The sequence below is a fragment of the Pseudophryne corroboree genome, chromosome 5, assembly GCF_028390025.1.
Source record: "Pseudophryne corroboree isolate aPseCor3 chromosome 5, aPseCor3.hap2, whole genome shotgun sequence".
NCBI classification, from domain to species: domain Eukaryota; kingdom Metazoa; phylum Chordata; class Amphibia; order Anura; family Myobatrachidae; genus Pseudophryne; species Pseudophryne corroboree.
The window spans coordinates 712,597,070-712,609,995 of record NC_086448.1 but is presented as its reverse complement, the minus strand read 5'-3'; the positions used below and the strand labels follow the sequence as shown (position 1 = coordinate 712,609,995).

At 46.8% G+C, this 12,926-nt stretch overlaps 1 protein-coding gene and 1 long non-coding RNA gene across 9 annotated transcripts in view; one reads left to right on the top strand and one right to left on the bottom strand.

Annotated features, from left to right (window-relative positions):
* LOC134928326 (polyamine-modulated factor 1-binding protein 1-like) overlaps nucleotides 1-12,926 on the top strand; it is an 817,199-nt gene that overhangs the window by 363,587 nt on the left and 440,686 nt on the right. The gene's annotated exons all lie outside the window — the stretch shown is intronic.
* LOC134928328 (uncharacterized) overlaps nucleotides 1-12,926 on the bottom strand; it is a 177,648-nt gene that overhangs the window by 47,760 nt on the left and 116,962 nt on the right. The window lies entirely within an intron of this gene.

The following is a 12,926-nucleotide window of genomic DNA, read 5'->3' as shown; positions in this document are numbered from 1 at the left end:
AAACTCTTTCTGCGAGGTACACTGGGCTCCACAAGGCGCCCACCCTGACGCACTTAGCTTCTTTGGGTTGGTATGGCATTAGCCGCTGACACTTCTTCTGTCGTGAGAGTGTGGTGTATGTGGCTACTAACCATTGTCGTCTCTTTTCCTGCTACTGCATTGGGCTTGTTAACTAAAAACTGAGCTCCTGTGCTGGGAGGCGGGGTGATATAGGAGGTGGCGCTGTGCATTCTGGGAACAGTCAAAGCTTTGAGCCTGTTGGTGCCTCGGATCAAGATCCTACTCTACACCCCATTGTCCAATCCTTGTGGAGCCCAGTGTACCTCGCAGAAAGAGTTTTAACAAAGGTAAGTTCTTACCATAAAACTCGTTTTTTTTTTACTCCTAATGAAAATGTGTCATTGTCGCAACATGATGCAACTAGGACACACCAGAAGACTGTGCAGAGTCATTTTATATGCAACACTTGTATATTGTGTGTGACTGAGTCTGTCACACACGATATACACCCCGAAACTTGTATTGGAAAAAAGCTGCATTGTAGCACTTAATGTACAGATTCAGAGATTCAGTCACACAAATAAAGAAGTGTTACATGGCAAATCAATCAGCACACTCTCCTGGTGTGTCCTAGCAGCATGGCAAATAAGACGCAAAAATGCGTTTTTTAAAAAAAAGATGCCTTACACTTGCAGAGTCTTACAGGACCTGGTGCGCCGAGAGGGGCTGATTTGCACAACTGCAGCAACTATGTATGAGGGCGCACATCTGTACCACTTGCAGCTAGCATGGGGTAGGTGTAAGTACTGCTGATAATGAATGGCGTCTGCTGTCACGCATGGGACAGTTGGATGTGTATGTATTAGGATGAGCGTATAGTCATAATAGCATTCTATTTGCTGTACATTTGTGTTCAGAATGCAGCCACATTCAAGCAACTCGGAATCCAATTGTTTATGTACAGAATACAGATACTTATTTTATGCAATGTACTCTTTTTAAATATGTCTTTGTTGTGCTTAACTCCTATTTCAGCACATCCCACAGTCTCCATCTCATAAAGGGATGCAGTGAATATGCTGGCTGTCGGGCCCCCGGCAGCCGAAATACCGACACCATAATCCCGACACCCGTTGGAATCCCGACGTCGGAACTCGGAAAGTGTCAGGAGACTGACGCCGGAATCCCGACCATTAGACTAGTCGGCGGGTTAGGTTTAGGGATAGGAGGGGATGGTTAGGTTTAAGTGCCACCTGAGGGGTAAGGGTCAGGCTGTAGGGGTTAAGGTTAGACTGCGGGGAGGGTTAGGCAGTTGGGATGGGAGATTAGGTTTAGGCACCTCCTGGGGTGGTTGGGTTCAGGCACTAAAGGTAGAGGTTACTTTTAGGCTATGGGACCAAAGGGGTAGGGGAGAGGGGGAAATGCCCTCTACTCACCCCTGTCGGGATTTTGAACATCGGATCCTGGCATTGGTGCTATAGCCAACCCGCACATGTTCTGCTGTCCCCATTGCTGCCATATACAGCCAGTCCTGCCATTAGAGGAGAATGGATATACTTCAAATTGTTACATTAACTTTCTTACAAATGGGGGAGCCCAGAGTGCAGGATAGAGGAGTACTGACTTTCACCCTGTAGTGGATCAAGTGGCCAGTCCCAGCAGAAGGGGGAGAGGGGAGTGAGTTAATACCTGAAGTGGTAAGATGTGATGGTTGATGGAATCTATTTTGGATACGAAGTGGGTGGGAAAACCAAGTGCATTGAGGGAGAAGGGGAGGGAGTTGCAGGTAGTAAAGGAACGCTGTGGATTGAAAGCCTTGGAGGAGATGAGACTTTAAAGTAGAATTGTTTAGTGAGTGATAGAGTGAAGCTGAAGGGTGAGAAAAGAAACTTCAGATGAAGGATGTCGGCAAGAGAGCGCAACTTCCTCCCAGAGGTGCTCATGCATTTTAGAGCAGTTTTGGAAAATGCACATTTTAGAAGAGTGCCAGGGATGAGGATGGATCTATTGAAGGTTGATGGTTAAACAGCTGTAATTGCAAATATATTTAGGCATGGTCATAGAAGGAGACAGTTTGGGCAGGGCAGGTGACAGTAGTAATGGGGAGAGGGGGAAGTCTAAAGAGGAGTAGAATTTTGAGGGCTAAAGAATTCTGCTTAGTAACAATGGTCTTAGGGGAGTGGGATGATGAAAGTAGAGGTAATGCTGAAGGAGAGAAGGTGGTGGTCAGAGAGTAGAGTGGCTTATAATCAGGAACACTACATAGCTATGAGCACACCTGGACAGGGTACAGACCGTTTATGTGAGAGGGGGAGGATGTCCATTGGGACAATCCAAATGAGGAGGAGAGGGAAAGTAGTTTGGCGGTAGCTGGGTTGGAGGGATTTTAAAGTCCTCCAGCATAAGGGAGGATAGGTCAGAGGACAGAAAGTGGGGTAGTCAGTCAGAGATGTTATAAAGAACTTGGTATGCGGGTCCTGGAGAATAAATAGAGGCAGTGCTAAGATGTATAGGATGGATCAAGTGGACCTCAAATGAGGAGAAAGTGAGATATTTCTCTGTTAACCCTTTTACACCTAAAACGCGAGTCGCAGCCGGGAGCCTGACACGGGTGCAACCCGGCTGCGACCCGCGTCGGCCCCCTTTCCTTTTGCAGTCACCAACCCCGGCATATTGCCAGGTTGGTGACGTTGCCGATGATGCGGTGGAGGCGGCACTGGGAGATCACTTGATCTCCCAGCGCCATCCTTCCTTACACTCTGAATGGGGCTTCCGTTTACACAACACAGCTTGCCGGGCTGAGCCCATGTTCAACCCTGCAAGCTACCCGAGTTGGAATACCAGGTCACTCGACCCAGACTATTCCAACTCGGCCCTTTTACACCAACCAGCAACACGGGTTATGCGCGTACACGTGCAATAACCCGTGTTATATGCTGGTTGGTGTAAAAGGGGTATGAATGACACAAAAGGTGTAATTAGGGGATATCAGGTCCTCAACACATCTGCCATTATGGTTATCAAGTTTGTGGGTGTGAGAAGAGAGGTTTCCAAAGGATATGGTGTAGAGAGGTGATGTCAGTAGACGATTATCATGTTCCATAATAGCAAAAAAGTTTAGGAAGTTGGAGTTGAAGAGGTCATCATTTGGAGTCTTTTTTTTTTATTCCCCTTCTGGGCTGAGGATGAAGTGATGTTTCTTTTGAAATGATGGTTACTCTGCTTGACTCCAAACGATGGAGACAAAAACTCCTTGAATTTCCTTGATCAAGACTAGAGCTATATCAGTTATGTCAGTCCATGGCTGCCTCAGATCTAACACTTTTGTTGACTGAACACTCTAGATATTCCTTAACCTTTGGCGCAATTCCGTGGATGCTGTCTCCCATGATGACTTTCGCTGTGCAGCCTTAAATTATCATAGTAGAATCAGCAAGTTGGCGGCTCACAACTTGATTAAAGACACAGAGTTTTAGTCCTTTTCATGTATGTTGAGTCTTGTTTATGGGTCCGTTAAATAGGTGTTTACCTGCTTGAAGTATCCTTTTGGTCTGGCTGCTGCCAAACTTGTACTCGTGCCTCATACAGATTGCCCTAACATGTTTGATGCTCAGTCCAACACACATTCTCTCACAGCTAGTGATACCATAAAATTAAGGACAGCAAGTTGTCCAAGGTATGGGTGGAAGCCCCATCCACCTGTCTTCCAGAAAGTGTTGCAGCTGTCGTCAAATTTCAATGGGTGATCTGGCTTCCCTTGTTGAAACCCTAAAACTATTGCTGGCTAGGTTATGTTGGTCCCCTTTCACTGCATCATAGATGGCAAAATCCACTGAGACAACTCTACAAAATACTGTATGTACAGAAGGCCTTGTTTTGGCGCCAGTTAAAACCTACCTGTGTGACTATATTTTTCTTTGTGTGGAAATAGGTAATTAATTTGTGGTAGGTCACAGCTAGCCATTTGTGAGTAGCGCCTTGGTCAATAAACATTTCTCTGGCTGGGTCCACAGGATTATCCACAGGATAACATTGGGATATTGTCGAGCGACAGCGAAAATGGCACCAACACGGTCACGAGCTTTCTGGCCTCCCAGGATGCATTGGGGCCTCCACTATATAGTCCCGCCCACTGACTCAGTCAGATCAGTTTTTTGCTTGGTGCGGCAGGAAGCCGCATGGTCACAGGGCTGCTGTGAAAGCAGCCTCAAGTTTTCATTACTTTATTTTTATAGACTTACTGTTTTTGTTTGAGCGACTTCTCTTAACAGCGTCTTAAACGTGTATTAGAAAGAGTCGCTCCAACAACTCCCCACCGGGTCGCAACAACGCTTACCTTCGCGGTACAGTGCTGTCTCGACGGGCGTCTGTGTCGGATGTTCTAGCAGGTCCAGCAGACGTTACCAGGCTGTGGCCGGAGCATGGGGAGACAGTGAGTATATGGACTTCCTCTTACTAGAGGGGTCAGGACACAGCTACGCTGATTTGGTGGAGACTACAAACAGCGTGTTGATGCGCCGAACATCTCGAGTGTGACAGCGCTACGCTCCGGGGATCATAGGCGCCAGGACTAGGTGAGGCCGCGATCCTGGGAGTTTAAGTCAACAGGGGGTTTCAGACGCTCTCCTGGCCGTCCCTCCTCCGAGTTCATGGCCAGTTCCCGCGGGTCTCTCGTTTCATGAACTGAATAACCTCACTTCCGGCTCAGACGCTACCACGAGGGTACTCGGTCGCAGCTTAGACGCTGCGGTTGTGTACACTGGATATAAACCCGCCTAGACCGAGTCGCAGGCCTTTAGTGTCTGCATGCACGTGGAGTCGCTCAGCGTCCGTGTCCGTTGGTGAGCGTCCGTGTCCGTTATCAGTTACCAAGAGCGGCAGTGTACACCAGTAGCGTCTGAATCCACTCAGCGTCTTTCGAGCGTCTTTGCTGGGATATGGAAGTGTGGTGAGTCTCCCTGTATCCCGCTCCCTGGAGGCAGGGTATACAGTACTAAAAATTCCTTCTACTTCTTAGTGTGCACTGTTAATTTTTAGTACCTATTGCATATGAGACCTGTATATTACTGTGTTTTCTGCATGTTATGTTGAAAAAGAACCAGTTAAACAGAAGTACAAATTTCCTACTTATGTATAAGTTATTATGGAGGTTGTATTCTCATATGACAATGTCTAATGCTTTAACATGTGACTGACTGCTAGTATGTGTGCTGACTTTTCTGTGTAATGTCAGTCCTGTTCTGACCCTCAAATCAGGTGCACTGTGGTCAGATTGATTTCACCTCTATATACTGATTATAGGGTGTGGTTCAGTCACAAAATTGTGTAGTCAATATCAGAAAAAATGTCTGTGAGCGGCAAAAGTGATGAGGAACCAGCCAAGACAGCGTTAAAAGCAAAAGCACCTGTATTCAAACGAACAAAGTCAGTGAAAGCTGAATTTCCAGCGTCAGGAGCTGATGGAAATGATGGATGAGTCTTGGGCAGCGCCCGGTAAAAAGTATAAGATTCCTAGGAGATGGGATTCTTATTATCCATTTCCTGCTGGAGATTGTTCGAAGAGAGAAGTTCCTCCAAAAGTAGATGCACATGTTCTGCGACTCGTGCACAAATCTGCTTTGCCACTGTCATCTACCTCTTTGAATGATGTCACAGACAGGAGGGTAGAGAGCCTATTGAAAAATATTTTTTCTCTTGTGGGTGCAGTGGTAAGACCTGCTATGGCTTCGGCCTGGGTAGCAAAGGCAATGGGCGAATGGATAGAGGAACTAGAGAATGACATCCCCTCTCCTACTAGGGAGCAAGAGGATCATCTTTGCCGTTTAAGACAATCTGCCCAGTATTTAGAAGAAGCAGCCATTGATGTAGGCACTGTTGCTTCTAAAGCTTCAGCCCTGGCAGTAGTCGCTCGCAGAGCAGTCTGGCAAAGGACCTGGAAGGCAGATGCGGAGTCCAAGAAGGAATTGGAAGCATTGCCTTTCATGGGTAATATATTATTTGGAAAACCTTTATCGGTCGATTCAGAGGCTGAATCGAAGAAGGTCAGATTTCCGGCTACCTACAACCCTAAGTCCAAGGGTTTAAAATTTCGCTCATTTCGCTGGCAAAGCAAAGCGAAAGGTAAAGAGGAGCCTAAACAACCCCAGTTTAAATCCAGGGGTAAGAAGCAGTGGGCTAGCAAAAAGCCAGCTTCCAAACCTGAACAAAAGCCCTCAGCCTGAAGAGACGGGCCTCCGCCTGGAGGATTCCAGGGTTGGGGGCCGACTCCTGCAATTTGCACACACATGGCAACAGTCAACAACAGATGCCTGGCTGCAGAAGGTAGTATCTCAGGGGTATGGGTTCCCATTCAGGAGGCAGCCTCCTCAAAGATTTTTTTGCACCAGCTCGTCTCGTATAGAGTCGAAGGCCAATGCCCTGCAAGAAGCAGTCCAAAAATTACTGCAGTCAGGTGTGATTGTCCCAGTACCTCCATCACAAAAGGGACAGGGGTATTACTCCAATCTGTTTCTAATCCAGAAACCAAATGGGTCATATCGACCAATTCTAAATCTGAAGATGTTGAACAATTACATATGGATCCCGAAGTTCCACATGGAGACGTTACGCTCCATAATGTTGGCTATGGAACCGGGAGACTATATGGTATCTCTGGATGTGCGGGATGCTTACCTACATGTGCCTATAGCACTATCACAGGTTTGCCATCCTCAAGGAACACTTCCAGTTCCAAGCTCTGCCCTTCGGGCTAGCTACAGCACCCAGGGTGTTTACCAAGATCATGGTGGTTATGGCAGCTTGTCTGCGCAAACAAGGGATAAGGATATTCCCATACCTAGACGACCTATTAATCTTAGCACAGTCGCAAGATTTACTGTTGAGCCATCTCCAACAGACGATAGTTTGTTTACAGAGACACGGGTGGCTCATAAATTGGGAGAAGTCGTCCCTGAATCCATCACAGCGGATGGTTCATTTGGGAGCCATATTGGATTCAGACCTACAGAGAGTTCTCTTACCAGAGAAGAAAATAGTCAAGGTGCAGGTCATGGCTCAGGAAGCGTTGCAAGCCCAGACAATGTCAGTCCATGCAGCAATGCGGCTGTTGGGTCTGATGGTATCAACGTTCGACATGGTGGAATATGCGCAATTCCACTCCAGACCATTGCAGCATCTCATTTTGACAAAATGGAACGGAAATCATCAAACAATAAAGAAGCAGATGATAAAGATTCCAGTAAATGTAAAAAGGTCTCTAGCATGGTGGCTACAGACAGACCATTTAAACAAGGGGAGACCCTTTTGGATAAAAGAGTGGCAAGTCCTGATGACAGATGCCAGCCTGCAAGGTTGGGGGGCGGTACTCGGAAGCCTATGGTTCCAGGGAAAATGGACCGCAAGGGAAAGTCGCCTGCCGATAAATCTGTTAGAAATAAGAGCCATTTACTTGGCCCTAGTTCAGGCAAAGGACAATCTACAAGGAAGACCAGTCCAGATCCGCTCAGACAATGCGACGGCAGTAGCATACCTAAATCATCAAGGAGGTACTCACAGCAAGAGTCTGATGGAGGAAGTAACTCCCATTCTAAAGTGGGCAGAACTCCATCTCCCAGCATTGTCAGCAGTATTTGTCCCGGGTGTACTAAATTGGGAAGCGGATTTTCTCAGTCGGCACACCATTCAGGAAACCGAATGGGCACTACACCCAGAAGTGTTCCAAACACTGGTGAACAGATGGGGTCTACCCGAGATAGACCTTATGGCGTCTCGTCTAAACAACAAAGTTCCGAGGTACGGATCAAGAACAAGGGACCCAGGAGCAGTCCTGGTAGACGCACTGTCAGTAGAATGGAGGTTTCAGCTGGCATATCTGTTCCCTCCAATATCTCTGTTACCCAGAGTAGTGAGAAAGATAAAACAGGCAAAAGGAGCAATCATTCTAATAGCTCCAGCTTGGCCAAGAAGGCATTGGTACACAGATCTGTGGAGAATGTCCGTGGAAGCACCGATACTGCTCCCTCAACGTTCAGATCTGTTAATGCAGGGTCCTTGTTGTCACAGTCATCTGGATCGCCTGTCTTTGACGGCGTGGCTGTTGAAACCTCTATCTTAGAGGCTAAAGGATTTTCAAAGCAAGTAATCCAAACCATGCTTAGAGCAAGAAAGCCTTCTTCGGCCCGTGTATATCATAGAATATGGCAAGCCTATATTCATTGGTGTTCTGGAAAAAATTACAATCCAAGAGCCTTTAAAGTAGCTAGAATTTTGGATTTTCTGCAGGCAGGATTGGATAAGGGGTTGAAGGTTGCTTCCTTGAGGGTGCAAGTCTCAGCGTTGACTGTATGGTTTCAGCAGAAGATTGCTGACCTACAGGATGTACGTACTTTTTTCCAAGGAGTAGTACATATTCAACCTCCATTTGTTCCTCCTGCAGCTCCCTGGGATTTGAATTTAGTTCTTAAATTTCTCCAGGGTCCTTTGTTTGAACCACTTGAGAGAGCAGATCTTAAGTGGTTAACGGTTAAAGTTCTTTTTTTACTGGCAATGGCGTCAGCCAGAAGAGTGTCAGAATTAGGAGCATTATCATGTAAGTCTCCTTTCCTAAGTTTTTTTCCAGACAGAGCAGTTCTCAGAACGAGATCTAGTTATCTTCTAAAGGTGGTGTCAAAGTTTCACCTGAATGAAGAGATTGTAGTCCCAGCTTTTCAGGTATCGGGACTATCTGCGGGAGAAGCGTCACTGGACGTGGTCCGGTCTTTAAAAATCTACATAGATCGTACTAGTACCATCAGGAAAACAGATTCCCTCTTCATCCTCTACGGATTCCATAGGAGAGGTTGGCCTGCTAGTAAACAGACGCTGGCGAGATGGCTCCGAATGGTAATATCTGAAGCTTATTCTCATGCAGATCTCCCTATTCTGGCTAATGTCTCTGCACACTCTACACATAAGGTAGGTCCTTCTTGGGCAGCACAACAGGGTGCATCAGCAGGACAGATATGTAGGGCAGCCACATGGTCTTCCATAAACACATTCATCAGACATTATGCCTTGGATACTTTTGCCTCTCATGACGCAGACTTCGGGCGAAAGGTCCTCCTGTGCAATCAGGAGCGTCCCCACCACTAAAATGGCTTTGGGAATCCCAATGTTATCCTGTGGATAATCCTGTGGACCCAGCCAGAGAAATGAACGTTATGGTAAGAACTTACCGTTGATAACGTGATTTCTCTTATGTCCACAGGTATCCACAGGGATCTCACCCGGACGCATCTGATTTGAGGATCTAGACAAACACTAAAAACCTCTTCCTTCTTGTATGGAAGGGTGTGCATGTGTGTTCTTATCGCCTGTACAGGTCTCTACCTAATGTTCCTGCCTATAATCGCTGTGGAAAGAACTGATCTGACTGAGTCAGTGGGCGGGACTATATAGTGGAGGCCCCAATGCATCCTGGGAGGCCAGAAAGCTCGTGACCGTGTTGGTGCCATTTTCGCTGTCGCTCGACAATATCCCAATGTTATCCTGTGGATACCTGTGGACATAAGAGAAATCACGTTATCAACGGTAAGTTCTTACCATAACGTTCATTTTTGTATACACCTCTACAATCAAGCCAGCACTGCATGTCTTTGCATTATGGAGATCAAATACTTTGCTACATCTTTGAAATGACCCGCACATTCTACCACTTATCAAGCACAACAAATGTCCATCAGTGTCTGCAGCATATTTGTAAAACTTGGGAAAAGTTTGGGTACGCAGGCTGGGGCAGCAGTCAGTATCTGCAATGGCGCTACCTCATTGCCTGTGCCTGAAGAAACCTATTTCAAATTCTGTCTGGGGCCGACGCAAAGTTTAGTGCATGTTGACCATAATTTGTCCTGTATTGCGTGCACAGTATTAAATGCGTATATTTGCCCGTATGCACAGTGTTACACACTTCTGTGGCCAGACCCACTCTTATCTGTACACTTGGTTTTATACCAGTAGCTGTCATCAGTGCGCACATACACCAGCCGTCTCCTTGGTGCAAAAGATAATGGGGTTTATGTAATAGTATCCTTCTTCATGGAAGCTTTGGGACATCTGCAAGATTGCAGCCAAATTTAAAGTGCCAACTAGTTCAAAGGCTGACCCAGCCCTAGTACTGGTTGGCGCTTCACACCAACATCCCACAGCTTCCGTGAAATCAAAAGCTATTACATAAACCCCAAAATGTCTGAAAAGTGGCATATTTACACCTCTGCGCATCTAAGCATAGCCCACAATTCGATCTACACGCCCTCTGTAAACGGTGTCTACATGAGATCGCCCCATTACAGGCCAATTGTGCCCCTTCAGTTGCTTGTGTAGATGTGACTGAATTGTGTATGATTCTGCATTGCCGATCATTGATAGATACACTTCTCAAATGGACTTTCATTCAGCACTGCATCATCCACTCTGTGTGTAAGTCGTTCTTCATTCTGACCAATAATAACTTCACTGTGTAAAATGATTGATGCTACAGTATTCCTGTACAGGATTTGCTTTATAACCTGCAATACAATGCAGAATTACATGTACTGAATGTGAAAAAATATTCATGTCATTTGTATTTTGTATCTATGCTATGCAAAATAATTTGAATATGGGTATTACTAAAATCTCATAGAAACTTGTGCTGTTTCCTTTCTGCATATGAATGAAAATGTATTGCACATGTGGTGATAAATTTGCTAAAGTTTCTATAATGACATACCCTCCAACATGACCCATTCTATTAGGTACAAAATGCTCTGTTCCTGAACTTCCTTGCCAGTGGCAGTTACAGAGATGAGGCTGCAGCACAGTCCAAAATTCAACTAGGGGATCCACACCAACTGCCACCCCAAACACTGCCAAACATCACCGGCCAGGACTCAATGGCAGCTGGTGCGGCACCCCTATATGAATTTTGGACTGTGCTGCAGCCCCACCTCTGTAATTGCCACTGGCAAAGAAATCCAGGAACAGAGCATTTTGTACCTAATGGAGCGGGTCATTTTGGAGGGTATGTAATGAAAAGTGGTGGTGTTTCCCATAGCAATCAATCAGATTCCAGCTATAATTTCTTTATTCTGCATTCTAGAAAATGATAGAATCTGATTGGTTACTATCATTTCTTTATTTTCCATCCTAGAAAATTATAGAATCTGATTGGCTGAAACATGCCCTCGGTAAACAGTGAACTACATCATACCTCCCAACTTCTTCATGGTAGAAATTGGGTCCCTGCCGCACGCTAAAGGTACGCATACTCCCAATAAGGAGGTGTTGCCTAGAGTCAGGGGATGTGGCTTCACAGAAAATTCCGCAATCGTGCACCACACCCAATGCTTCCCTCACTGTGGGGAGCATGCCTAGTGCTCTGGGAGCCGCTGTCCAAGTTCCCAGTCTCCCTCTCCATAGAACAGATGCTTGCGCATGTGCACAGCATCCATTCTCCGCTGCTTTACTAAGCCAAGCAGAGAAGTGTGTTTTAGAGGAGCCACCCAACTCCCCCGTTCCCCCACCGCTGAACACTGCAAAATGTGGGTGGGGCAGCAGCACCATGTCCAAATAACAGAACTGTCTTGCTAATATCAGGACAGCAGGGGGTATGCAACACCTCCACTTGTCTGTTTTAGAAACATTAGTAAATCTACAACTAATAGGCCCTACACACTGGCCGATTTTCTGAAAGATATGAACGATCTCGTTCATAAATGAATGAGAACTCGTTCATATCTTTCAATGTGGAGACTCCAGCGATGAACGATGCGCGTCCCCGCGCTCGTTCATCGCTGGTCTCCCGTCGGCTGTGCATGCAGGCCAATATGGACGATCTCGTCCATATTTGCCTGCACTTCAGTGCAGCCGCGTGACGGGGGGAGTGAAGAAACTTCACTCCCCCCGTCACTGCCCCCCCGCCGCCTGGTCGCTCGTCGGCCGTCGGGCACCTCGGCGGCGCATCGGGAAATGTGTAGGGCCCCTTAGTTTGAGGAAGAAAAGTGTGTTCTATTTGCTTCTTGATTTTGAATTTGTTGGTTATGAAAATAAATAGTCTAAACTCTTTTAAATAAACCTAATGGGCCTGATTCAGGGGTGGTCTTCTGTATGCCGGCGGTCGGGCTCCCGGCGCTCAGTATACCGGCGCCGGGAGCCCGACAGCCGGCATACCGACACTTATTTTCCCTCGTGGGGGTCCACGACCCCCATAGAGGGAGAATAAAATAGTGTGGCGCGCGTAGCGCGCCACCGTGCCCGTAGCGTGGCGAGCGCAGCAGGCCAGCAAGGGGCTCATTTGCGCTCGCCACACTGTCGGTAAGCCGGCGGTCGGCCTCCCGGCGCCGGTATGCTGGTCGCCGGGAGCCCGACCGCCGGCCAGCCGTAGTGAACCCCTGATTCAGAGGTTGACGCAGTTGCATTTGCTATTCACATCTGCAATGGTATGTATATGCTATTTTCTGACTTCCCTTTGTGTCCCAGCATATAACAGAAAATACAAGCGCTGAGGTGCCCCCTTTTAGTGTCCAGTGACAGTGCAACTGCATCAGTGGTTCTGAACGCTCCACCATCAGCAGCCTATGGCATGCTTAGTGTTTCCATCTCACATTCCTATAAACATGGCCTCTGTGGCTGTGGATATATACATTTGGAAACACATCTGTGTTCACTGACACACCTATATCACGACTATGATATTTGCAAATGCTTCAGGCCACTTTTTGTGGCACTATAGTGTGGCATAATATGAACAGGGGCACTGTACCGTGGCTTAAGTTGACCTGGAGGGCACTTTAATGTGGCACAGTATGAACAGGGGACACTGTAATGTGGCATAATATGAACTGGATGGCACTGTAATGTGTCATAATCTGCTGTACTATAATGTTACATACTGTAATAAGAACTGGGGCACT